The following is a 25,405-nucleotide window of genomic DNA, read 5'->3' on the forward strand; positions in this document are numbered from 1 at the left end:
GCCATAGAACTTCCTCAAAGTCTTTTAGCCAAACATCCCAACGAGATTTAAAAATTGTCAGCGATGAATAATCCACCACTACCCTTGATAAATTGTTCCAATAGTTAATTACCCTCACTGTGAAAAACATATGCCTTATTTCCAGTCTGAATTTGTCTAGCTTCCAAAATCCAGCCTTTGGATCATGTTATACCTTTCTCTGCTAGACTGAAGAGCCCAGTGTCCAATATTTGTTCCTCACATAGGTTATAGACAGGGGCGGCTCCAGGCCCCAGCACACCAAGCGTGTGCTTGGGGCGGCATGCCGCGGGGGGCGCTCTGCTGGTCGTCAGGAGGGTGGCAGGCAGGGCTCCGGTGGACCTCCCGCAGGTGTTCCTGCGGAGGGTCTGCTGGTCCTGCGGCTTCAGTGGAGCCGCGGGACCAGCGGACCCTCCGCAGGCTCGCCTGCGGGAGATCCACTGGAGCCGCGGGATGGGTGAGCGGCAGAGCACCCCCCGCGGCATGCCCCTGGTTATAGACTGCAATCAAGTCACCCCTTAGCCTTCTCTTCGTTAAGCTAAATAGAGTGAGCTCCTTGAGTCTATCACTACAAGGCACCTTTTCTAATCCTTTAATCATTCTTGTGGCTCTTGTTTGAACCCTCTCCATATTTTCAACATGCTCTGGAATAGTGGACACCAGAGCTGGACACAATTTTCCAGCAGCGGTTGCACCAGTGCCAAATAAAGATGTAAAATAACCCCTTTACTCCTCCTAAAGATTCCCCTGTTTATGCAGCCAAGAGCATACTGTGATATTTTTAAACTGTAAGTACAGTACTGTAAGTACAGTCTTCCAGGGTTTTAGTGTAGCTGTCAAGACTGAGTGACCCGTACGGAACCTGCCTTATGCCAAGCCTTTAAAATTCCATAACTTTTATTATAGTTTTATTGGCAGCTGTTTCAAATGTATTTGTAATCAGGGCAGTTGTCTGATACAGCTGGTAACTTGACAGCAAAAGGACAACTTTAGATCTCATTGAAGGGCTCTACTGTCTATTATGCAAATATAAGCTATGCTCTGGTTACTACCTTTGCTAGCTGACAGCTGGAAATGTACATAAAAACATACTTGCTGGAAGCAGGATTACCACAAAACTGTCATTAATTTATTATTACTGTAGTATCTTAGAACCCCATCAAGATCAGGATTCTTTTGTGCAAGGTGTTGTAAAGGCAGGTAACAAAGAAGATAGTCTCTGCCCCAGAGAGTTTATAATATAGATGTCAGATAGGGCGGGGCAGAACAGGGGAATGAAACAGACAGAGCGGGCTGGGAAGATGAGGTAACTTTAAAAGGAACAGAGTTTAGCAGACAAGTAGATATCATGGTCATTTAGGGTGACCAGACAGCAAATGTAAAAAAATTGGGATGGGGTGGGGAATAATAGGAGCCTATATAAGAAAAAGCCCCAAGTATCAGGACTGTCCCTACAAAATGGGAGCATCTGGTCACCCTATGGTCATTTGTGTATCCATCCCCCATGAGCAAGATAAAGTTCAGTATCCATTAAGTTGTATGGTGAGTTCAGTGTTCTCAACTGTCCCAGGATTCATGTTGTCCAAAATATAACACGTCCTCATACCCATATCTAAACTCAGGAGCATATCCCCATCCTCTGACTTCACCACTGGCTCTCTGTCCTTGTCAGAACCCATTCAAACAACCTCCCTCATTGTCTTCAAATTCCTGCCTGGTTTTGGCTCCTTACCCGTTTTACTATTGTCTGAAGAATTAGCAGCATGTCACAGTGAGTTACACTGTGACCGAAGGTCTTGGGGATGCCTTGATTTTTGGAGCTATTTGGTACAATTGATTTGGATTTACTTACTATAATTTAAAGCCAAACAGACTCATTTTGGGAGTTTTATGTGTAACATTGTACTTCTTTTGATTGCAGCCTTTCCCCCCGCCCTTAGTTTGTGCTCATTGTCTTATATTGTAAAAGCTGCTTGGTGCCAGGATTATGTCTTTGTGGGAACTCCCTTTATGCAGTACAGGTATAATGTTAAGGCTCCAGGATCATGACATCCACCATTCTAAGCAACATCATCACTGCAAACTCCTCTATACCAGCAAAAGGGCTCCCACCAGACTTCTCTCTCCTGCTCTATTCAGCCCCCTTCCTGCAAAATGCTGAAGTCACTGAGCAAAAGTCCAGTGCTGGCAGTGGCAATCTCTCACTCAGTTTCATACAATACCGGTATCAAGACACCAGTGCTAATAAGCTAAATATCTGAGAGCTCTGAGGATGTGGTAGGTCCATATAATGTGTTGCAAATAACTTTGCTTTACTCCCTCTTCCTGTAGCACTTACAGATTTATGCCATAAATGTACTCGTCAGACTGGTGGACGACTGCCAATCAACTGGTCATTCCTGAACAGAAGTCCTGCTGGATGCTGCAATTAAACAGAAGCTGTTTATCTTCCTGTTAGTAACATAAAAGGTTCTGACTTGGTGAAGAGCATTATAAGAGTCCTTTATTTTGTGCTCTGTGGTTGGACATATGCACATATTTAAAAGCCATTCATCTGCAATTCAAAGAAAGTTCATAAAAGTTGTGACATTGCTTGGCAATTTCTTATTCCTTCTCCTTATAATTATGACAAGCAGAAGAAGAATACCCCACTGCAGAATGTTAATTTTACAGTGAATAGCAGCACAACAAGGAGAGAGTACACGTTTTAGGATATTTCTCCCTCACCTCATCTCTTTGGGATTACATTTTTAGAAGGGAAGCATTTACAAAGACAATTCTGTAAAATAAAGTAAATAGTGGCATTGTAGCCAATACAATGGCTGTGATTTTGTTTTCTGTGTACTGGACCCCTCATACTTTGAAAGTTAACTAGCTACTATTTTGTATTCAGTTGAGATCAATCATAGAATATCAAGGTTGGATGGAACCTTAAGAGGTCATCTAGTCCAACTCCCTGCTCAAAGCAGGACCAATCCCCAGATGGATTTTTGCCCCAAATGGCACCCTCAAGAATTGAGCTCACAACCCTGGATTTAGCAGGCCAATGCTTAAACCACAGAGCTATTCCCTCCACCTGTTACAATGGAGATACTATGCATGAAATCCTCTCTCACCTCAGAACCCTAATCCACAGGCTACTTTGAGGCAGGGTTCTCTCCTGCATGAAATACTGAGAGATCCAAGTTCAAGCCCTGCCCCCCAATATATCAGGCAGAGTAGGGATTTGAACCCAAATCTTCCAGATTTTAACTGAGTGCTTTAGTTACTGGGCCATAGGCACCATTTCCTCTATCAGCTATATTTTGTATATGTCCTGATCAGGTAGGCATTTTCTTAGGCAGCCTCTAAGCACCCCTACCCAACAGGACCCCAAAGGTGAGATATGTGGGGAAACATCTAGCTTGTGAATCCAGCTGCAGCTTAGATAAGAGTTAGGTGGCTTTGTGCATGTCCAGTGACAGAAATTTAGGCACCATGGGGAATTTAGTGGTGGAAACTTAGGCGCCCAGGGACTTCAGGTACCTCCAGGGCTAGGTAGCAACTGAGTGGTGGTTTTCTGAATGCCAGTGGTGCCTAAATGTCAACTAACGTGAAAGGTGCCTACATCCCCCTGTGAATCCAATATTAGCTGATTCATCCAAAATTCTGCTAGAGATGCCCAGGCAGTCACCAGTGGGCTTTGCTGCAACAAGCTTGAAAGGAATGCAGTACGCTTCCCTCAGTGACTAACCAGCTCTGTTAGCCTATGTGGAGTGGAACCATGATCCAACCCTCATCCTCAGCCTGGTCCACCACCTTTTGAACTCAATGGATAGACTCCCATTGACCTCAGTGGGGGTTGCATCAAGTTGCCTCTCCTTCTGTGCCTTCTTTGAGTTACCTAGGGCTGAAGCAACCAGAGTCTAGGTTCCCAGTGAGGATTCTGGCCAATCCCTGAATTGAGCCCAAAGATAGAGGAGCATCTTGGGTTCTACCTTACCACTCCCATCTGTGAGCATCCATGCAGCAGTTAGCCAGAATCTGGTGCAATGTTAGTTATAAAGCTTTGGAGATGAAAAGCACTTTGTAAGAATCAAATATTGGTATAGATGTGGGAGGAATTTATGAATACTGCATGAACCAGGATTTTGAGTTCAATTTAGGTAATATATTTAAATGCTGCAACATGTTATGCAACATGTTCTCTGTAGTGTAGACGAGCACTCATTTGATTTTACCACTTGTTTATATCATGCGTTTACTGACCGATCCATGGTTTACACAGCTGTGGAAATGGTAAGTGTCCTTAAGCCATGGTTTTCAAACATTTACAGTGACACCACATGACCATTAGCTTATTTATCATAAATTAGTTACATGTTTACACGCAGGGTGTAAATATTGACCAGGCAGGATACAGAAAGGCTAAAATCCAAGACAGTGCCTTTCCAAGGATAGGGTGGTTTCATTTCTTTGTTTAAACACTGTCCAATGCTAGAAAACCATCACAAGTAAATATAAATGGCTAGGCAACCTCAGTTGATGTAACCTGGCAAACAGTTCAGGATTTGGCTCAGAGAATCTGATGTTCATCTTGCCTCTGCTGTGCTGCAGATTTTTTGTACAGTTCTCTGTGTAGCTAATCTCTCACAGGCATTAACAGTAATTGCTTTCTTTGCTCTGAAGTCACTCTTCAAATTTCAGACTGAGGAACTACTGGAATTTAATTGTTGAATACAATGCACTATTTCTAGAGCGCTTAAGGACTCTCGTCTCCTAGGGTCTCTCGGATTTTGTAAAATATATGCATATCCTGAAATGGCTGTTTGCTTACATCGGCTGGAGATTTAGGGCTGAACTGTGTCACCACAGGCTTCCCTGACTCAAGCAACAGATAGATATTCCTTGCCTTTGATGCCATGTGGTGGGGTGTAAACACCACTGAGGTGAACAAAGGGTTAACAGGAGTCTGAGAGCTCAATTAACCCCCTTTTCTCCAAATGGAGGATGTGTCAGGCTTGATTTGTTATCAGACCCAGCTGGGGCAAAGCTAAGCAAAGCTAAGCCTTCTACATAAAGGAAGGAAGTGAAAGCTATAGGGGAGGCCTAGAAGGGGAGTAGGTTGGAGTTTTCCGTCACTCTGGGAAAGGAATTATGGGGAAACTGTAGGAGAGGAGTTAGCCCCACTGGTAGGCCCTGTGAAAAGGGCCCCAGGGAAGTAGCCCAGGTAGTTGGTTTTCTGGATCTGGAACAGGGATCTTGGGAGATCCTGGCGGGACTAAAAGCTCAAGTCAGACTTGGTGGAGATGACTTTAGTTTGGTTTGTTTGGGGTTTTCTGTGCCCTATTGGGAGATACAGGGAGGAAGCCTAGGAGTCTGCTGCTTTCTGAGGAAAAGTGGAACTGCAGAGGAGCTCTGGATACGAATAAGATGCTCTGTTAATAATTAGAGTTGTGTGGGACACTGATACCCTGCAAGGAGTAAGACTTTAAGGTGATCTGGCTGGGGGGCTGAGTCACCAAACAAAGTGGACCACGGAGGGCCAAAGTGGCTGTTGGCAGGGACACCAGATGCGTAGAGCCTACTGTGCCATGCCCCGTCATGTGGAGGTGTGTTGGCCAGTAAGTCACTCTTCTACATGCCACCTGTGCAACTATGAATAACTTCCAACCCCCCTCACCTGTAATTAAAGAAGGAAGAGACTGTATTATTAAAGTAAAAATGCCCATTGCTTGACAATGCTGCCTTGCACTAACTAGGTGTGTCACAGCTAAATTGCTATCATCTCAGACTTGGGTCTATTGAGAACTAATGGTAATTGATAAATAATGTTCTGTGTTTGTATAGAGCCTAACACAATGAGACCCTAATCCATGACTGGGGGGTTCCTAAGCACTACTGTACTACACACAATAAAAAAATAGTACAAATGAGAGTGCACTTTTCGCTGTGGAAGCTCATAACATTATTTACCTATTTGAAGCCCAGTCCTGCAATGCAGCTCATGCAGGTAGTCCTTTTTGCTATGCAGTGATGTCAGTGGGGTTCTAGGACAGCATGGGAGTCTGCTAACATATAACTCATTGCAAGGTGGAGGCTTTTAAATATACTTTAGGAATATTTTGTTCCATGGTGAAAAGAGAACAGTGGCCAAGTGATCTTGTTTGTGTGTAAATTATTGCCTTTCATGACCTCTTAGTATTGAGACCAGTGAAGGAATCACTGACAGCTCTTTAAGACTTTGGTCCAAATTCAGCACTGACATAACTTCACTAGCGATAACAAAGTGTAAACTTGGTGCATTGATTTCTTCCCTTCTGCTTCTCTGCTGCCAAGACCTGAACAGGATGGGCTGTATCATTGCCAGCACCGTAATGTGAGATGCAGTCACAACATCCTGAGCAAACTCAGCTTCTCTGCTCCAACCATCTCTGTATTTTTAGTCATACAAGATATCTGACTTCCTGTTTGACACCATGGATTAAATTTATGGTGAGCATAAATTGGGCATATACCTCTGAACTAAATGGAATGACTACTACTTGTAAGGGAAGGCATCACTTGACTTAAAATGACTGGAGATTGTTAATGTACTGGATTTTGTCAACAGAGTAGTGTTATCTCAGGAATCTACTCATGACTCTGAGTTCTGCATGGCCTCAAAATGGTACAAACACAGCATGGAAATATCTGTAATTAGTTAGCTTCAGGCTCCATTCAGGAAATCTAAGATAAGCTTTCTTGTCTCAGTCCTCATGTGGACAAAACTCCCACTGACTTCTGCAAGATTGTGGTTGATCAATATGTACATCTCCCACTCACCTAAGCCTTTACCAGCTCTACCACATCCCTTCTGCTGGACGATTATCATTGCAGTAGTGCCTCCAAGCCTCTAGTTATGAATCAGGACCGCATTTGCACTGTACAAACATTGAAGAAAAAGATGGTGCCTGCCCAAAGAGTTTGTAATTGAAGTATAAGACAAGAACCGCAGGTGGATACAGACAGAAGGGAGAGCACAAGGAAAACATGAGAGAATTCTGTTCAGCGTAATAGGCAGTGGTCTCAGCCCACACCACATACCTAACTGTTCTCAAATGAGGAAAACAGCTAATCATAGAAATGTAAGGTAGGGCTGGAAGGGACCTCAAAGTCATTAAGTCCAGCTTCCTGTGCTGATGCAGGACCAAGTAAACCCAGACCATCCCTGACGGGTGTTTGTCCAACTGTTCTTAAAAACCTCCAATGAGGGGGATTCCACAATCTACTCCAGAGCTCAATTCCCTTAGAGTTAGAAAGTTTTTCCTAATATTTTCATCTAAATCTCCCTTGCTGAAGATTAAGCCCCTTACTTGTTGTCCTACCTTCAGTGGACATGAAGAACAATTGATCACCCATCACCTTTATTACAGCCCTTGACATATTTGAAGATTGTGAGCAGGAAACCCCCCATCCCCATCTTTTCTCAAGACTAAACATGCCCATTTTTTTTAACCTTTCCTCATAAGTCAGGTTTTCTAAACTTTTTATCTTTTTATATTATTATTATTATTCTCCTCCAGACTCTGACCAATTTGTCCATATCTGTCCTAAAGTGTGGCCCCCAGAGTTGGACACAGTACTCCAGCTTAGGCCAGTGCCAAGTAGGGAGGGACAATTTAGCTCCCAGGTAAATACCAATCCTGTTAGTACCCCAGAATCTTAGTCCTTTTTGCAACTGTATCACTGTGATGGTATCCAGGGTCAAGAGGCACCTCCCCACTACCTGCCCTTAATGTGACGTGGTCTTGTCTGTACCTGCTGCAGCTCAACTCCCTGAAACTAACAATGCAAGCACTAATGTTCAGGCCTCCCCAGATCTTGCTCTCTCAGTGCAAGCTAGTGACACTGACTTTGACCCCAGGGTCCTCAAGCACGCTCCCTGCAGTGCCCAGACCCTAGCCATGGACACTCACAGAAATTACCAGGTTTGCTGTCCCCAAGGGGACCCTGTACAAACTAGCTTGTTTGATTCAGCTGCGGATTGACTCCCTCAGAACATCCCAGCACTGAGATATATTCATAGTGAAAACAATCAGACATTTATTATTAAAAACTAGGATTTAAGAGCTAGTGAGTACAGATAATAATAGAAACAGAAATGGTTACATATAGAACAAAGTATAACATACTTCCTAGAGTGCAAATTTAATGTTAACAGGCTAAATCCCTATCTAAAGCAACATTAGATGGGATAAACTATCTCCCACTGTCTCCCGCCAACATGGCTGGGATCCCTCTTTTGTGAATGCAAAAAGTGCTGTCTTTTTTCCTTCATTGGTGAAGGAAGCCAAGGTGTCCTTTTGCCTCTCCTTATATCCTCAAAATTCGTTGTTGGTCCCTAGAGTCAGGATGACCCAACCCCCGGCCTGGGGTTTGTTTGCTGACATGCTGACTTCATGCTGGCTTCACATTCTCATGCTGATTTTGTATGAAAATAGGACTTCTGTTGTTTTGGCTTACAATGTTCAATTTACATGTGAACCAAAGCAAACAGAGGAATATACCTCCCTTTGTCTGGCAAAAACCCATTTGTCAACCCTGTGTTGATTTAGATTTTAAAACATTTTCCTGTGTGTGTGTGTGTCTGTCTTAGATCTCCACAACTTCTTATATGGTATTTGTACATATATTTTCACAATGTTATCAAGGATCAGTGTGATCTGGGCTTTTATTTGAGATCTCACATGGCATTCATCATAGATAAATATTATGAAAGCAGTGTGCTAGGTGCAGTGAGTTTGTCAGGCCTGTTAGAAGTTGTTGTGATAGAATAGTGAATCTTTTTCCAGTTGGCATTGAGCAGTTCTTAGGGTCACAATCACATTGATGACTCAAATTCAGTGTGTGATGCATTACAACCTGCAGTTATTTTTCACCAGTACTACTACCTAGCCAGTTATTCCCCATGTTATAGCAGTACCTTTGATTTTCCCTTCCTAAGTGAAGTACTTTGCATTTGTCTTTACTGAATTTCATCTTGTTGATTTCAGATCAGTTCTCCAATTTGTCAAGGTCATTTTTAATTCTAATCCTCTCTTCCAAAGTGCTTGCAACCCTTCTCAGCGTAAAGTCATCTGAAAATTTTATAAGCATACTCTCTACTCTATTATTTAAGCTATTAATGAAAATATTGAATAGTACTGGACTTAGAACTAACCCCTGTGGGACCCCAGTAGAAACGCCCTCCTAGTTTGATAGTGAACCATTGATAACTACTCTTTCAGTATGATCTTTCAACCAGTTGTGCACTCACTCTATAGTAATTTCATCTAAACCATATTTCCCTAGCTTGCTTATGAAAATGGCATATGGGAATGTGTCAAAAGCCTTACTAAAATCAAGATATATCCCAATTACTACTAACCTCATATTCATTAGGCCAATAACCCTATCAAAGAAGGAAATTAGGGTGGTTTGGCATGATTTATTCTTGATAAATCCATGCTAGCTATTCTTTATAACCCTATTTTGTCTCGGTGCTTAAGATTGATTGTTTAATCATTTTTTCCAGTATCTTTCTTGGTATCTACATTAGGCTGACTGATTTGTACTTTCCTGGGTTATCTGTGTTCCCCCTTTTAGGATAGGCACTATATTTTCCCTTCTCCAATCCTCTGGGACCTCACCCGTCCTCCATGAGTTCTAAAAGATAATTGCTAATTGTTCTAAGATTGCTTCCTAGTTTAAGTACCCTGGGATGAAGTTGATCAGGTCCTGCCAACTTGAATACATCTAATTTATCTAAATATACTTTAACTTGATCTTTCAGATGTGGTAGCTCTTGTCCCATAAGTTGCTGCCTATGTGTATTACATACCAATAACAATGGTCTGATTGTCGTTTCTCTTACAACAGCTTTCCACTTGTGTAACTCTGTAAAGTTCCCTGGCATTTCCCCTAACTTACACCAATATAAGAAAGAGAAGAACCAGTTGTGGTGTGCCTTATCTCCTCACTTATGTGCCTTTCTTCTTCCTACCGTAGTCCATGGCAAAACTCCCATGGATTTCCCTGAGAGAAGGACTGTGCATTCAATTTTAATATGGAATACAGCTGCCCACAAGTCTCACTCATACATTTGAATAGGAAGCATTGCTCTCGTCTGATGATAGCCACAACAATTAACCAGGAAGTGGAACCTCCCACCATCTCTGTAAGTTTTCCATCCAGTGTGGTGCGTTTCCACAGTTCATGACCATTCACAATGAATTTGGCATAGTTGTTAACATATTATGGTTCAATTATTTAGTCATTTGTGTCTTAATAAAGGATGGGTTCTCCTGTAATATTCAATGGGAGTTCAGTGCATGGTAGGTACCATGTCCAAAGTGAGCTTATCTGGAATATACACTGTATCTTACATTTTCACAGATGCTACAAAGGGCCAGACCAGTATTCTGTGTATCCCAGATACATGCGGCTAGCTTTACAATACAGATGATTGCCATGGGCAGCAAAATACTAGTGGCAGGAGGAAAATGTGGTTCACAGCTATTTATTATTCTGTGAATAACTGCAGGCTCCGAAGGGCAGACATTCACCCAGAGCAAAAGCCCTAGAGCTGGTGCTGTAAGTATGTGCTTAGATCTTAGTTACAAGACAAATGTAGGGCAGAGATATCAATACTGATACAAAAACGATATTAATAAAATTATATATATATTTAATAGCAGGTTATTAAACTTGCTTGTGTTTTAACTGAAGCTTACAATATATTTATCATTTCTTTCATACATACAGTGCTTGGATAAAAGTATGTCAGATGCAGGTATTTGTTTGTTTAATTATATGAAATATTCAAGCTAACCAAAGGAATTTTAGGAGGCTTCTACCTTATGTCCCAAGGACGAGCAAATATCTGGGAAGATAAACATGGCTTTACAGACATAAAATGTTTATTGCCTCCAAGTCTTTCTACACTGACCTTGGAATGCAGTTTTATAACTTCTATTTTGCTTTAATATTCTGTACTATTTGCTTTTATACTATGTAGGGTAGGGATAGGGTCCAGAGTGATCTAGACCAGTGGCTCTCAAACTTTTTTACTGGTGACCCCTTTCACACAGCAAGCCTCTGAGTGCGACCCCCCCAATGCATTAAAAACAATTTTATATATTTAACACCATTATAAATGCTGGAGGCAAAGCGGAGTTTGGGGTGGAGGTTGACAGCTTGCAATCCCCCAATGTAATAATCTCACGGCCCCCTGAGGGGTCACAACCCCCAGTTTGAGAATCCCTGACCTAGACAAATTGGAGGATTGGGCCAAAAGAAATCTGATGCGGTTCAACAAGGACAAGTGAAGAGTCCTGCACTTAGGACGGAAGAATCCCATGCAGTGCTACAGGCTGGGGACCTACTGTTTGAGGGGCAGTTCTTCAGAAAAGGACCTGGGGATTACAGCGGACGAGAAGTTGGATATGAGTCAACAGTGTGCCCTTGTTACCAAGAAGACTAATGGCATATTGGGCTGCATTAGTAGGAGTACTGCCAGCAGATCGAGGGAAGTGATTATTCCCCTCTGTTCGGCACTGGTGAGGCCACATCTGGAGTATTGCATCCAGTTTTTGGCCTCCCACTACAGAAAGGATGTGGACAAATGGGACAGAGTCCAGTGGAGGGCAAAGAAAATGATTAGGGGGCTGAAGCACATGACTTATGAGGAGAGGCTGAGGGAACTGGGCTTATTTAGTCTGCAGAACAGAAGAGTGAGGGGGGATTTGATAGACGACTTCAGCTACCTGAACGGGGATTCCAAAGAGGATGGAGCTAGGCTGTCCTCAGAGGTGGCAGATGACAGAACAAGGAGCAATGGTCTCAAATTGCAGTGGGGGAGGTCTAGGTTGGATATTAGTAAAAACTATTTCACTAGGAGGGTGGTGAAGCACTGAAATGGGTTACCTAGGGAGGTGGTGGAACCTCCATCCTTAGAGGTTTAAGATCCAGCTTGACAAAGCCCTGGCTGGGATGATTTAGTTGGTGTTGGTCCTGCTTTGAGCAGGAGGTTGGACTAGATGACCTCCTGAGATCTCTTTCAACCCTAATCGTCAATGATTCTATGATTCATTATTGTAATTCATGCTTTCATTCATTCAAATATAGAATATTTGATATTTGATAAGTCTGCAATTACAGTTGTAAATATACTGCAAATGGTAGACTGAAAATCTAGAAACCATTTAGTCAGAAAACAAACCAATCAATCAACCAGAGTGTCTTATCAAAGAATAGGACATATCTCCCTTTGTATAAGATACCAGCTTGATACAAAGGTAATCCTTATTTCAAGAAGAAAAACCATGTAAAACATTCTTGTTTTAGGAAGATACCTGATTGTGAAAGGAATGTAGGGTATATTATCAGAGTAATTAATCTAAGTAAACCTGCACAAAACATTCTAGAAATATCCTAATTGAAATTAATTTTCTAATTGCTCTTAAAAACTATATTCAGAAAATACTCTAGGAAAAACATGTGTAGTTAGAAGTGTTTTAAACCTTGTGTTTATTCCTTAAATGTTTAAATGGCAAATACCTTTATGAAACCCACGCTTTCAAATATCTTAGCTAAATGCTATGTAAATGGTAAAATGCTTTATGTACAAGGTCACCTGATGCTTTAACTGGTTACTAATATGAGATGTCATGTGAGTACAGAAATATTTATATTAATTGAGAAATTAATCATCTGGCAATGCTTAAGCAGCCCTTCACCAAACTTGTGAAGACAAGAAGAACCTCTCCAAAGATTGGTAAAAAGAAAAGACAATATTTCTTTGACCATTTAAGAATTTGAAAAAACTATTTTGAAAGCTGACTTCTATAGAGGAAACAAGAGTATTTGGATTCATTTGAAACTGAATTTGAACTCCTATTAAACTCCGATGGAACTAACTGGATATCTCAGAAAATGGACTGAATAAAAAGAAAGAGTTAAGTTATCTGATGCTTCCTGCCACAAGAACAAAGGCAATTAAAGAACTGTTGTATCTTGATCAGGCCGACTGCATATTCAGGAGCTGCAGGTGTCACCTAAGCCAACGCAGAAGACATGAAGCCAATGAAAGAGTGACAGCAACTGACTTTGAATCTAAACAGGCCTGAAATAGGAGCATTTTCATAATTTCATGGAAATAGGAAAGAAGAGAGCAATAAAACCCTCTGAAGTGAGCACCTTTCACACACAAGCCTCTGCTACCCTGCTTAGACAGCAAGCACTCCACAATCTCCCAGTCCATCTCTACAAGCAAGCTGCTAGATATACGTAAGAAAACAGGGAAGACTCAGGAAGAAACAAATCCAAGAAAAATCTCCCCAAAACTTCAATGTGGGTTGGGGAAAGAAAGTTAACTAAGACACTGACAAGGGATTACATTGAAACTTGTATAATTCTATTGGGCTATTGAAATGTGGTTGTAACTTAAATATTAAGTTTCTCCTGATAATCACAAAGTGGTTAGACCATGTATTCCTGAAGACTAGACAGGAGCTAAACGTTGCTAAACAGAGAAATAATGGGATTTAATTGGATTTAAGATTCTTAATATTGGTTAATTGACCTATTTTTTTTTATTTCATAGGATGTACTTAAGATTGCTTAGCTTACCCAGCTATAAACTGGCTGGTTATTTATTAATAACTAACAGATCTACCTGTACTGAAATAAATTATTTTTCCCTTCTATCAACATTCTTAATGACCTAAGGATAGACTAAATAATGGATTCATAATAATTTCAGGAAACAGTATACTTTGGTTTTAATTTACCAGGAGAAAAGTGCCCCGGAGGCAGTTCACTCTCAAGTGTGTCATTTCTGTTAAAGGCTCTTCACAGAGAGACATATAGAAGAGATTGTAATGGAAGTAACCGGTTTATCATTTGTGTTTTGTTTAATGTTTTCTTTTCCTTTCTTTAATGACTGTGATGATTTTGCTTGGTCTTAATCCTGGTGTCTGTAAGGTATGTAAAAGAACCCCTGTGACTAAATTAGTGGAGTCACAATTCCTGAAATAGTCTTATGAATAGCCTGTATCAATCCATCTTTTGATATGCTTTTGTCAGATTTGGCAGTAAGAGGAGCAATTAGTAAAAGCTAGCATACCATTTCTTGTTTCTCAACACAACCTCTCTTCCTGAAACTGTTTTCCTAATCAACCTTCTGCTTTTACTGGTCTCACAGCCTGTATGCAGACTGAATATTTTCATTGTGATTGTGTATTTCCCATACAAAATGACCTCAGTTTGTGGGTTCATCTCCTCGAACCTCTTGTGTTACATGAGCCTGGCTAATATAGTCAAATATCCTCCTGAGAATACTTATTAATTTTGAAGACTTGCTCCTTTAGGTAAACATTAAAACTGCAGCAAATACGTTTATCGAGGGGCCATCTGAACTGTGGAAAGAAGAAAAATATATACCTGACAGAAATGTTGTGATTAGAGTGAAAGGTAAAAAGAAACCTAGTTAAAAGCTGCTTTAAGTAAGGGTGGCTCATCCTGCAATATTATGCACAGAAAAGTCTGTCTTCCACTGGTTTTATTTGTACATAGATTCCACTGTTATGCTGGCAGGCCAGAGGCTAGCTCTTGCCCACGCTGCAGGCATTAGCTAAGACCTGACCGCCTCATAAATGGAGACCAGACCAGGTCACCTGTTTGTTAGTTTTGCTCAAAAATACTGTAGGTATTTAGTCTTATATAATGTTTTTAGGGTTGAGACTGAAATGCTGGTATGTTGCTACATGCATTAATGTCTATATCCCATGGGGGAGGGATAGCTCAGTGGTTTGAGCATTGGCCTGCTAAACCCAGGGGTGTGAGTTCAATCCTTGAGGAGGCCACTTAGGGATCTGCAGCAAAAATTGGTCCTGCTAGTGAAGGCAGGGGGCTGGACTCGATGACCTTTCAAGGTCTCTTCCAGTTCTAGGAGATTGGTATATCTCCAATTATTACCTAAGGTAATATTTAAGTGTGTGCTTTGTAAATGTAGAAGTGTTTGCTGTGGTGAGAAGCATTACCAAGTGTGAAATACTAGTTTGCCACAGGAGATGTCCTCTCCTGACCAACAAAAGAAGGCCATAGATACCAGACAAACTATTGGGGAACATCAGAGGACAAAAGACTTTGTTGATTGCTCCCTCCTCACCATGAAGAGGAGATGTGCACATGAACTTGTCCCATTATCCTGAACTCTGGGGGAAGGCAATTAAGAAGAAATTGGATCTTTTTGGCTGCTGGAACTCTCAAGGGCCAGAGATTCCCAGGGGCTGCCTCCTGGTCTGCCGTGAAGATCACTACAACTCTTGTCATTCTTAGGATTTAGATGGTAACTCATTTGTATGTATGTGCTTGCTTGCTTTAACTGGTAAATAACACTCTTATTACTTTTTCCTAGTTAATAAACCTTTAGATTATTACAGGATTGGCTAAAGGAAGTGTCTTTGGTATAAAATCTAGGGTACTAATTGACCTTGGGTAAATGACTGATCTCTTGGGACTGGAAGCAACCTGAAAATGGTGTGATTGTTGGTGTAAGTGACAATTTATCACTAAGTCCAGTTTGTCTGGGTGGCAAGATAGACTGGAGAGACTAAGGGGACTATCTATGACACCACGGTAAGGCTGTTCTAGTGATCCAGGAGTTCACATTTGTTAAAAGTTTGGTGAAAGGTAATTATAGACCCCACCACTGGTTTGGGGTATCAGCTGTGTTCCCTCTAAGATGCGCGCCTGCACAGGAACCCATCCAGGGCCACGCACCTTGCAGGTGCGCAGCCACAGGGGTCTGGAGAGGAGAGAGGTGTAGGGTGAGGTGGAGAATAGGGGGTGGGCGGGGAGCTCCGGGCATACAGGGCTGCGGTGGGGAGAGAGACCTCTCCCCTGGCCCCGAGGCTGCTGTGGTGGGGAGAGGTGCCTCTTCCCTGGTCCCAGTCCCGGAGCTACTGCAGTACCTTTGCCCCCAGCTCTGGCCCAAGTCCCGGAGCTGCTGCGGCTGGGAGAGCCGCCTTTCCCCCGGCCCCAGGGCCAGAGTCTTTTAGAAACAGTTTGAAGAATAGGAGTTTATGCCTAACAGTCCCAATGATAAGAACATTTAACGTCTCCTACCCATGTGTAAGTTGCTCTGATTTTGAAAGTCTTTAAGGATTACAAAGGAGACTTTTCTGTTGCACATTAAGATATTGTTCACTGTTAAGTAAGAATACATGAGAATTAAAAAAGTCATAATGTGTCATAGGTCTAGTAGTGCAACCAATCAAAAGCACCAAAGCAGAAATAAAGGAAAAGCAAATGAAAAATCTTTCCCTATTTCTGTTCCCTTTATAGGAAAACAATGCACGTCAAGAAATAAAGACAACATACAGCGATAATACACTTTGAAAACTAAATTTTAAGAGCTCCCACAGCATGTGATCTGATGGCATAGTGTGAAGTTACAGTTATCATATCGCATCTGTAGGTAAGTGCATTGAGCTCATTTATTTTTGGAAAAGATGAAAAACAATTACGTCTATTGTTTTTAAAGTTGTTTTGGTAGTAACGAATCTAGTGGAAATAACAAGTTGCTAAATTTCCCCCAGGAGCAATCCATTCAGTTCTGATGCTGTTCCTTTCTATTATGTAAAGGAAATGTGGAATAGATGCAAAACCCATCCTGCTGCAACAAAGTAGTAGAAACAATTATTAGATAAAGGGTAAATCTGGAAAAGTCTTGCCTTTAATTATTTCCAACATAATGCCTTTGTTATAATACCCCAAGTGACCAGGGGATAAAACTATGGAGTCTGATCCTGTGGTTACCTGGGGTTTTTCAGAACCAAAAGCAGTGGTAACTTAACTGTTTCTCTCCAGGCAGTATCAGGAATAAATCAATGGGAACACAGTGCTTCCGTCTGAGAAATGATTGATACGAAAAAGCATGCTCTTATCTAAAACTACTATTAGATATTAAGCACACACACATACACAATAGGTGTAGGACATCCTGGACATGGGTGGCGGGTATAATAGGCAAGGGGAGGCGTTGCCTCACTTAGCAAGCTGTACCTGCTGCCCGACACCTGGGCCATGGTGCCCCCACCCATGGGTGCTGACTTCTGCTCCCGCCGGTGGGTGCTCTACTTCCCTCTGCTCCCAGCCCGCCCCGACTCCACACCTTCCATAAGGCCCTGCCCCTCCCCCATTCTAACCCCTTCCCCAAAGTCCCTGCCCCAACTCTGCCTCCTCCCTGCCCCTATTTCCCCTCCCACCCCAAATCCCTGCCCTGGCTCTGCCTCCTCCCCTGAGTGTGCCATGTTCCTTCTCCTCCCCCTCCCCGCTGTTTGGCGGCAGCCTGGTGGGAAGCTCTGGGAGGTAGGTGGAGGAGCAGGGACACGGCGCACTTGGGCAGGGAGGTGGAGGAGGAGGTGGGGTGGGGGGAGGGCAGCTTGGCTGCCACTAATTTTTCCCTGTGGGTGATCCAGCCCATCGGAGTCGGCGCCTATGCCCCCACCTGCCTCTTACCCTTCCTGCTCTGACCCTTCCTGGAGGCTCCTACGGCCTGCTGCTGCTGCCTGGTGGGAGTCTTCCTCCACTACACCCTCCTCCCCCTTCAGAGGAGCTACCGGCGTGTCCCTCCTCCTCACCTTCCATCCCTGCAGGGTGCGGGGTGTGTGTGAGTGGATGAGAGCAGCAGGCAAGGGAGTGGAGGGGATCCCTGAGTAACTTTACACAGACCAGACCTAGTAGCAGATCACTAAAACTGTTAAAGGCCATTAAAGTGGTAATGAAGTCATTTAACAGGCATTTGCCAATGCCCAGGAAGCCTTTGGTGACATTCAGCTGTAGGAAAATGTGTTCTTGGGGTTAAAAACAGTTTCCAAACAACCTGTCAGTTATTCTTTGTACCAAGGGCTCAAAGAGGAGTTGACATAGCCAGTGAATTTATTTCTTGATCTAGTCATTTTATTCAAACCCAGTTTAAGTAAGTGAATCTGGCAAGGAATTATGTGTAAGAAACATCATTAAACTACTGCCCTAATGCAGGCTGTCAATGACAAACACTTCTCAAAAGGAGAGATTAGGCTTCGGTTTGGTGTAGGTAGCCTGACTTTTCATCTCTCTTTATACAGTATACACCAAACTCCCTGCCATGCAGAGGAGAATCCATCTGGCAATTGATCTATAGCTCTTCAGTTCCTGCAGGGGAATTTTATTGGTGCTTTAAAGGTGAACGGGGTAGGGTATCTTGGGGGGGAGAGGGGGAGCAGCAGGTGAGGAGGTGAGCAGCGAGCCAGCTGCATGGCAGGTGGTGGGGTTTCATGGTGGGAGGAGGAGTCTGGCAGGGGGATGAAGAGGTGAGCAGCAGGTGGGCAAGTGGCAGGTGGGCAAGTGGGAGGTGGGCAAGGGAGGAGGTGAGCGGATGGGGGACCTGATGGGGGGATGAAGAGGTGAGCAGTGAGTCAGCGGTGGGCAGAGGTGGGGTCTGGGGCAGAGCAGGGGTGGAGTGTGGGCAGGGCTGTTGTGGAAGAGGCAGGACAAGGAGCTAGCCTCCCCCAGAGGAAGTTTCACCCATGATCCCAGATATAGTTACCCACAGTCTGAGATGGTTTCGAGTGATCACATGCCGGGCTTCCAGGGGTCCTCCTTCTGTCCCAGCTGATGGGAGTTTAGATGTCAGCTCCTTGCCTGAAGAAAAGCTCCCTCGGATTTCTCTGAGATACTTACTTTTACCTAATCTTTTATAGCAAACTAACAAAACACATAATCTAAAGTGACTCGTAGTGGGTCAGTATAATAACCTCTACTGGGTCACCAATTCTCCTAATTTCAACAAACTACTCATTATCTCAAAACATTTCTAGTAGTTCTAGCCATAACAACAATATGTTGGGATACCTAAAACCAAGGTTGCTGTTCAGTCTCTCTTCCATAACTCTCTATCCCATCCTCCCATTCTGATGAACAAATTGCAAGTATGCAGCTGTCTGACCTTGTCTCACAAAAGACCTAAAATTAGTCCTAGCTATGTGATGTTAAGTTTTCAGCTGGCAGTGGCTGAACATACAAAATGTCTGACTGCAGTACTGTCCATTACATCATTTACCAGCATACTAGGGGAAGTCAGCCATGAAAACCCTTGGTCTCTATGTGCTTGACGCCAGGTCAGAAATAGCAGTCTGCAGCAGTGAGTACTATACCAATTGCAAATAGTCTTTTTAAAAGTCCCAATAAAACAAATGGGGCCCAGAGACTAACCTTTAGCCTCTCCTCCTATCTATTAGCTGCTTTAATGTTTGCCACTTTTATTCATGGTGAATAAACATCATTGCCCTTTGTTATTGCATCTCATAGCCTAGCTTCCTTGCCAGGGTTTTGTCTCTTATGTTTTTTTGGGGGGCGGGGGGAAGGGGGAGAATCTTACTCACTTAAACTGTAGCTTGAAATGTCTATCGCTCAATCTGTCCCTATGGGTGGATGCAGTATGGATACAGAGCCCTTAGAGAGACCCAGTTCACCACTGTCCTAGGGCTACCTTGCAGCAGCTAACCTGGTGCAGAATGGCTACAGGGCAGGTGGAACTCCCCGCTCCAAGGAATACTCTTGGTGAAAAGGCTACACTGGATCCACCAACTCTGCAGTATGTTGGTAGCAGGCACAGGCATAGGGGGTGTTTGGAGATGGGGGCAGAAAGGAGGCTACTCGGCTGCTGGAGAGGCAATTCTGCACCATTGTAATAGCCTGAACAGGAGAAAGAAGCTGCTTCCCTCTGTCCCTAAATCTGCTTCATCACAGGGATGGATCAACCTTTAAGTGGCTGTATTATGTTGCCCATACTGCTCCTAGATACACATTCTTTATGTGCCTTTGTGGTGGATACCTGTGGTGTCGATCTGTAAGACTTTTGATTTAGTCATGGAGGTCCGTGACTGCCAAAGACCTTCTTGACTTCAGTCAGCGCCGGCTGGGAGCTGCAGGGATCCTGGTCAGTGGAGCAGCGGGGCTAAGGCAGGCTGCCTGCCTGTCCTGGTTCTGTGCAGCGCCCCGGAAGCGGCCAGCAGGTCCATCTCCTGAGGGGGGGAGGCAGGAGGCTCTGCGGTGTGTGCTGCTCTCGCCCGCAGGCACTGCGGCCCCAGCTCCCATTGGCCAGGAACTGGCCAGTGGGAGTGCGGAGCTGGTGCTCAGGCAGCTCACAGAGCCCTGTGCCCCCCACCCGCCTAGAGGCCGGACCTGCTGGCTGCCTCTGGGGCAGAACGAGGAGGCGAGCAGCAGATGGGCAAGTGGCAAGTTGGCGAGGGAGGAGGTGAGCGGAGTGGGGGATGAAGAGGTGAGCAGCAAGTCAGCAGTGGGCAGAGGTGGAGCCCGGGGCAGAGGGTCTCTTCCAACCCTAATATTCTATGATTCTATTCTATGATTCTACGTGTACTGTGCCTAAGGAAAATTCTACACCGGGCTTCAGGTTGGCTGGCCCCCTTCTCCCCACAGACACAGGAGGAGGTTATGGTGTGAAAAATGGAGAAGTTATTTGCAGACCACTGGTTTCCTGTCCCTACATGCAGAAGATCACAAACACAAGGGAAGGGAGGTTGTGGCTGTGTGGGAGGGGGCAGCCTGGGGGAAACAGGCAGGCAAATCCTGCTTGGTGTTTAGGGTGAAAACTATGTGAAATGTGACCATTTGGGATAAGTTTTTGGGATGGGTGAACTAAAACCAAAGTTTGCATCAACCCCCCCCCCCCGTGAACTGAAGTCACAGTTTTGTGCATCCTTATCTGAAAGGCATGACACAAAGTAAAGTAACTATTATGTACTTCATAAGTAGCTAGAAAACCCTATTATGTCTCACTCACGTGCCTTTTCCCCCAAGGACGTGTGCTCTATGTTTGGCTCATTGCTGAGAGAGATGGTCAACCGTTAATATAATGTTTTTCTTTCCAGTAGCTGGCTCACTGCCTAGCTTCACAGTGTCTTTATAATCACATTGTTCTGCTAACCGCGTTGTGTGGGAAGCAGAGGTCAGTGCACATTTGCACGCCTCTGACAGAACAGCCTGGGATGGTAGAAAAACACTTCATGAAGAAAAAAATTAAAAAGAGTCTTGGCATCAGGATGCTCTGCATAGACTTCCTCTTCTTCACGTGTGGCAAGTGATTGCCTGGGAAGTCCCAGCCAGAGCTGTAACTAGGCATTTGTGTGCCTGGGACGAGCAAGCATATTTGTGTCCCCTACCAGAGGCCATATGCCCTCCTCCATTTTTGGGTTGCATCCCCCCAGCCCAGACAGGTTAGGTGGCTATGTGGCCCGCTGAGGTGAGTCAGGGGGTGGAGGTGACGCCTCCACCCTGAGCCTCACCATGTGGGGCTGGCTCCATAGGCAGAGTCTGACTTGAGTTTGTATTTGGGGGCCATAGGGCTTAATAAAAATGTTTATAGATAGAGAATATGGGTGTTGGACACACCATATACATGAGATGGTTGCACATTCACGCAATCAGAACAGAACAGAGCTAATGTGGTTTGATGTATCTGACACACAAACACTCCCTGACACTTTTTCCTATTCTTTATACATGGCACCAGAATAGCACTTCACATCTCCAAGGTGTTTTACAAATACCTAATTAATTCTCAGAACCTCTCTGGAAGTAGGCAAATTTCCCTATCCCTAATTTACAGATGGGGAAACTGAGGCACACAGGGTAACTGGCCTTCCAAAGGCCACAGAGACATCAGTGTCTGAGGCAGGATTAAAACTAAGGAATGGATGGCTCCGAACACCAGGCCTGGCCCTTCTCCCTTCACCATGTCCTCCTAAGCACCTACTCTGCATATGGAGTTGTGTGCATGTTCTGAACACATTTGATAACAGCTCTTTGATCATTACTCCTTAAGAGGGGGGAAAGGGTCAAATCATTTCTGATTCAACTCCATCTGTGCCACTGGAGAAGGCTCCTCCTTCACTGCCCATGCAAAGGGGTTTGCATTTGCAATTCCTGCATTACTTCCTCTGGCTACATTACAGTCACTAGTCTTTTACTCATCATTACATATAAGTCAACAAAAGAGCCCTGCATGAGTCATTATTTAGTGCTCCCCATTCCTTCCCTCCTCAATAAAAATATATGCCTCTACTCCCTAGTTTATGGTTTCAGAGTAGCAGCCGTGTTAGTCTGTATCTGTAAAAAGAACTGGAGTACTTGTGGCACCTCAGAGACTAACAAATGTATTTGAGCATTTATTTGCCCTTATCCGTCATCTAACCCTGCGCAGCAGTTAGTGCGGAAAGTACCAAATAGCATGTCATGCTCACACTGGAGCTTCACTGGAGGGAAAGCAAAAACCAAAGGAAAGGACAGAGAAATGAAAATCAGTGGCTGAAAGTTCTCGAGACATTCACCTTCTCAAAGCAGCTGCAACAAGTGGTATTTCATTATTCTCCGTGCCGGGGCCGAGGCTTTATATAGCAGTTCAGCTACATACAGAACTCCATTTAAAACTCATCAATAAGCACATTGGTGATGCCTTCTTTTGGCTCTCCCTTCTGTTAGACTGCACATAAAATACACGGTAACTCTTACTGCAATTTAGCTCCTCTCTGGTAGCAGCTGAAATGAAGCTCTTTTCCCTGGGTGGGAACTTTACAGCTCTCCTGACTAGGCAGAGTATGATGGTCTAATGACCAAACAACTTTTGCCAGTGTCTCTTTCTCTGCACATTGACTATTTCATGGAGCGATCTGACTTTCGGAAGAACTGGCTGTAAGCACTTTGCTAGTGGTACCACGTTGACACTGTGTCAGCCCCTAATAGAAGAGGCTGGAATTCATGTCATCCCTTGCCTGCCATCACTACAGCCAGATATAGGCGCCATTGAGGGTGGCTGCAACAATGCTGCACACTTTTACATGTCACTAATTGTCATATACAGACAGTTAAGGGTTAATTCCTCTTTTACCTGTAAAGAGTTAAGAAGTTCACATAGCCTCGTTGACACCTGACCAGAGGAACCAATGGGGGGACAAGATGTTTTCAAAGAGGTAGGAGGGAAATCAGTCTTTTGTCTGTTCAAAAAAGTTTGTGCCCGAGTGAAGGTTTCAGGAATCAGCCATCTAACGTTTCTTAAAAGTAATAAGTGTTTACAGAAGGAATGTATTAGATTATGTTTATTTTCTTTTGTGACTTCGTTTTGCATAAGAGGGAGAATCAAATTGGGTTTCTTTGTGTAACTTTAAGGTTTTTGCCCAGAGGGACATCCTCTGTGTTTTGAATCTGTTGTCTGTGAGAGTAGCTTGCAGGCTAATCTCACAGAGCTATTCCGTTCACCCTTTTTCTCTAATTAAAAATCTTCTTTTAAGAACCTGATTGATTTTTCCTTGTTTTAAGATCCAAGGGTTTTTTTTTGATCTGGGCTCACTGGGAATTGGTGGGAGATGAATCAGTCTCAATCCTGCCAGGAAAAGGGGGATAAAGACTAGGGAAATATTTGGGGGGAAGACAGAGTTTCCAAATGACCCTCCCATAAACATTTGTTTAAATCATTTGGTGGTGGCAGCTACTAGCTCTAAGCTGTACATAAGCTTAGGGGTTATCTCATGCAAGTCCCCACATCTGTACCCTAAAGTTCAGAGTGGGGGGTGACATCTTGACACGAATATATTTTCACACATGACTTGTGCACAGCTGCAGTTCCTCAAGGGAAATCTGCTTGTCATTATTAGCTAAGGCAGGCTAGTGTCTAAAAGCTCTAAGGCCTCATCTACACTACAGAGTTTTGTCAATGCAGGTTACGCTGATGTACAACCACTGCTGTAATTAAACCTCTGTTGCATGTCCACACTACGCTCTTTGTGTCGGTGGAACGCATCCACAATAGCAGCTCTTGCATCGACACAGAGAGTAGGGCACTGTGCGTAGCAACTGTTTGCAGGGTGCTTTGGGGAGGGTTTGCAATGCCTCATGGAGGCAGGTACAGCATCACATGATGCAGGTTTCTCAATCCCATCATTCTATGGACATCCTAATAGATGTAATGTGTGTTGCTGTAGTGTGCTGAGCCTGGCGTTGTTGGTTTGCACCTTGCTATGAACCTTGTCATGCTTGCTGGATGTGTGCCTGAAAAGTAACACTTTTTAAAGCAGCACTCAGTAATATGACCAAACTGACATTGCTGAACACTAACAAAAGAAGCCCACAGAAGTGTGTGAGTGAGAGAGAGGGAGAGAGTGTATTCAGACACCAGCTGGAAGCAACCAATTCTGTGGCAACAGCTTTTGCCAACACTGTTCCTGTCTCCCTGTTCCCACACCCCAGCTCCGCAGAGACTGGGACACTGGTGGGGGGAGGGGAACACCCCAACATCAGCCTCCAGCTCTGCACAGCACAGCACGTGTATGCTCTTTCCCCCCTTCTCCACAACAGCCTGTCCTGCCTGCTGCTGTGGTCCAAGTGCTGGGGAGAGCAGGATTCCACGTTAATGATTTGATTCTGTTTCCCTCTGAGTTCTACCACAGGCCCCTCTCCCCACTGACCAAATAGAGCCACCTCCTCCCCTGTAGTCCAGGAGTGTATTTCCTGCTGTGTTTAGGTTGGACATTAGGAAAAACTTCCTAACTGTCAGGGTGGTTAAGCACTGGAATAAATTGCCTAGGGAGGTTGTGGAATCTCCATCATTAGAGATTTTTAAGAGCAGGTTAGACAAACACCTGTCAGGTATGGTCTAGATAATACTTAGTCCTGCCATGAGTGCAGGGGAGTGGACTAGACGACCTCTTGAGGTCCCTTCTGTCCCTGCTGTCTTGATATTGCAGGGCATCCCATGCCTCTCATCTTTATAAAGCCTTTCTGGGAGTGTATCATTCTTAGAGACAGACCCTGGGCCTCACTCTGCTGAAGACTCCACTCCTGTGACTCCACTGCTCTGAGACTGGGTCTCTGGCTTCAGCACCTCTGGTTCTCAGTAGGGCTCCTTCAGTGGGTCCCGATGAGTTTGGACTCCAGTTCAAGACTTCCCCTCTTCGGAGCTCTGCAACTGAGAGCTGTTTGCAGTGACACAGGACAGCCTCTTCAAAACAAGATTTTCTTTATCAGTCCACAGGACAACAGTATTCAGGAACACTGGATTAAAATGGTAAAGAAAAGCCTAAATGCACAACTCTCCCGTAATCTGTCAGCAACCTCATGCATGATTAGGAGGGTCCCTCTTTGCACTGCCTGGAAGACAGATTCCTGCCTGCAGCCAGCCTCCCTGGACCTGCCCAACAGTTACTAGATGGCATTACTGTCTACTGTTCTGTGAGCAAGTCTTTTAACGGGTCAGTTCTTTCTCTGTAGTTGCATTCATGCTTTTTTTCACTTGTACCCTCCCACGTTCCCTGCTCCTTGAGTTTAGGCA

At 44.0% G+C, this 25,405-nt stretch overlaps 1 protein-coding gene across 4 annotated transcripts in view; it reads right to left on the reverse strand.

Annotated features, from left to right (window-relative positions):
* The window catches only part of BDKRB2 (bradykinin receptor B2), a 39,113-nt gene that overhangs the window by 5,676 nt on the left and 8,032 nt on the right, over positions 1 to 25,405 (reverse strand). For 2 of the 4 annotated variants that reach the window (XM_039538635.1, XM_039538631.1), the window contains exon 2: positions 2,357 to 2,440. The exons of 1 other annotated variant lie outside the window; for it this stretch is intronic. The gene's annotated coding sequence lies outside the window, so the exon portion shown is untranslated. Of the gene's footprint in view, positions 1 to 2,356; positions 2,441 to 18,614; positions 18,698 to 25,405 lie in introns of those variants that run through there. One more of the 4 variants, XM_039538632.1, reaches the window with a different exon arrangement.

This window comes from Mauremys reevesii, linkage group 4 (genome assembly GCF_016161935.1).
Source record: "Mauremys reevesii isolate NIE-2019 linkage group 4, ASM1616193v1, whole genome shotgun sequence".
NCBI classification, from domain to species: domain Eukaryota; kingdom Metazoa; phylum Chordata; order Testudines; family Geoemydidae; genus Mauremys; species Mauremys reevesii.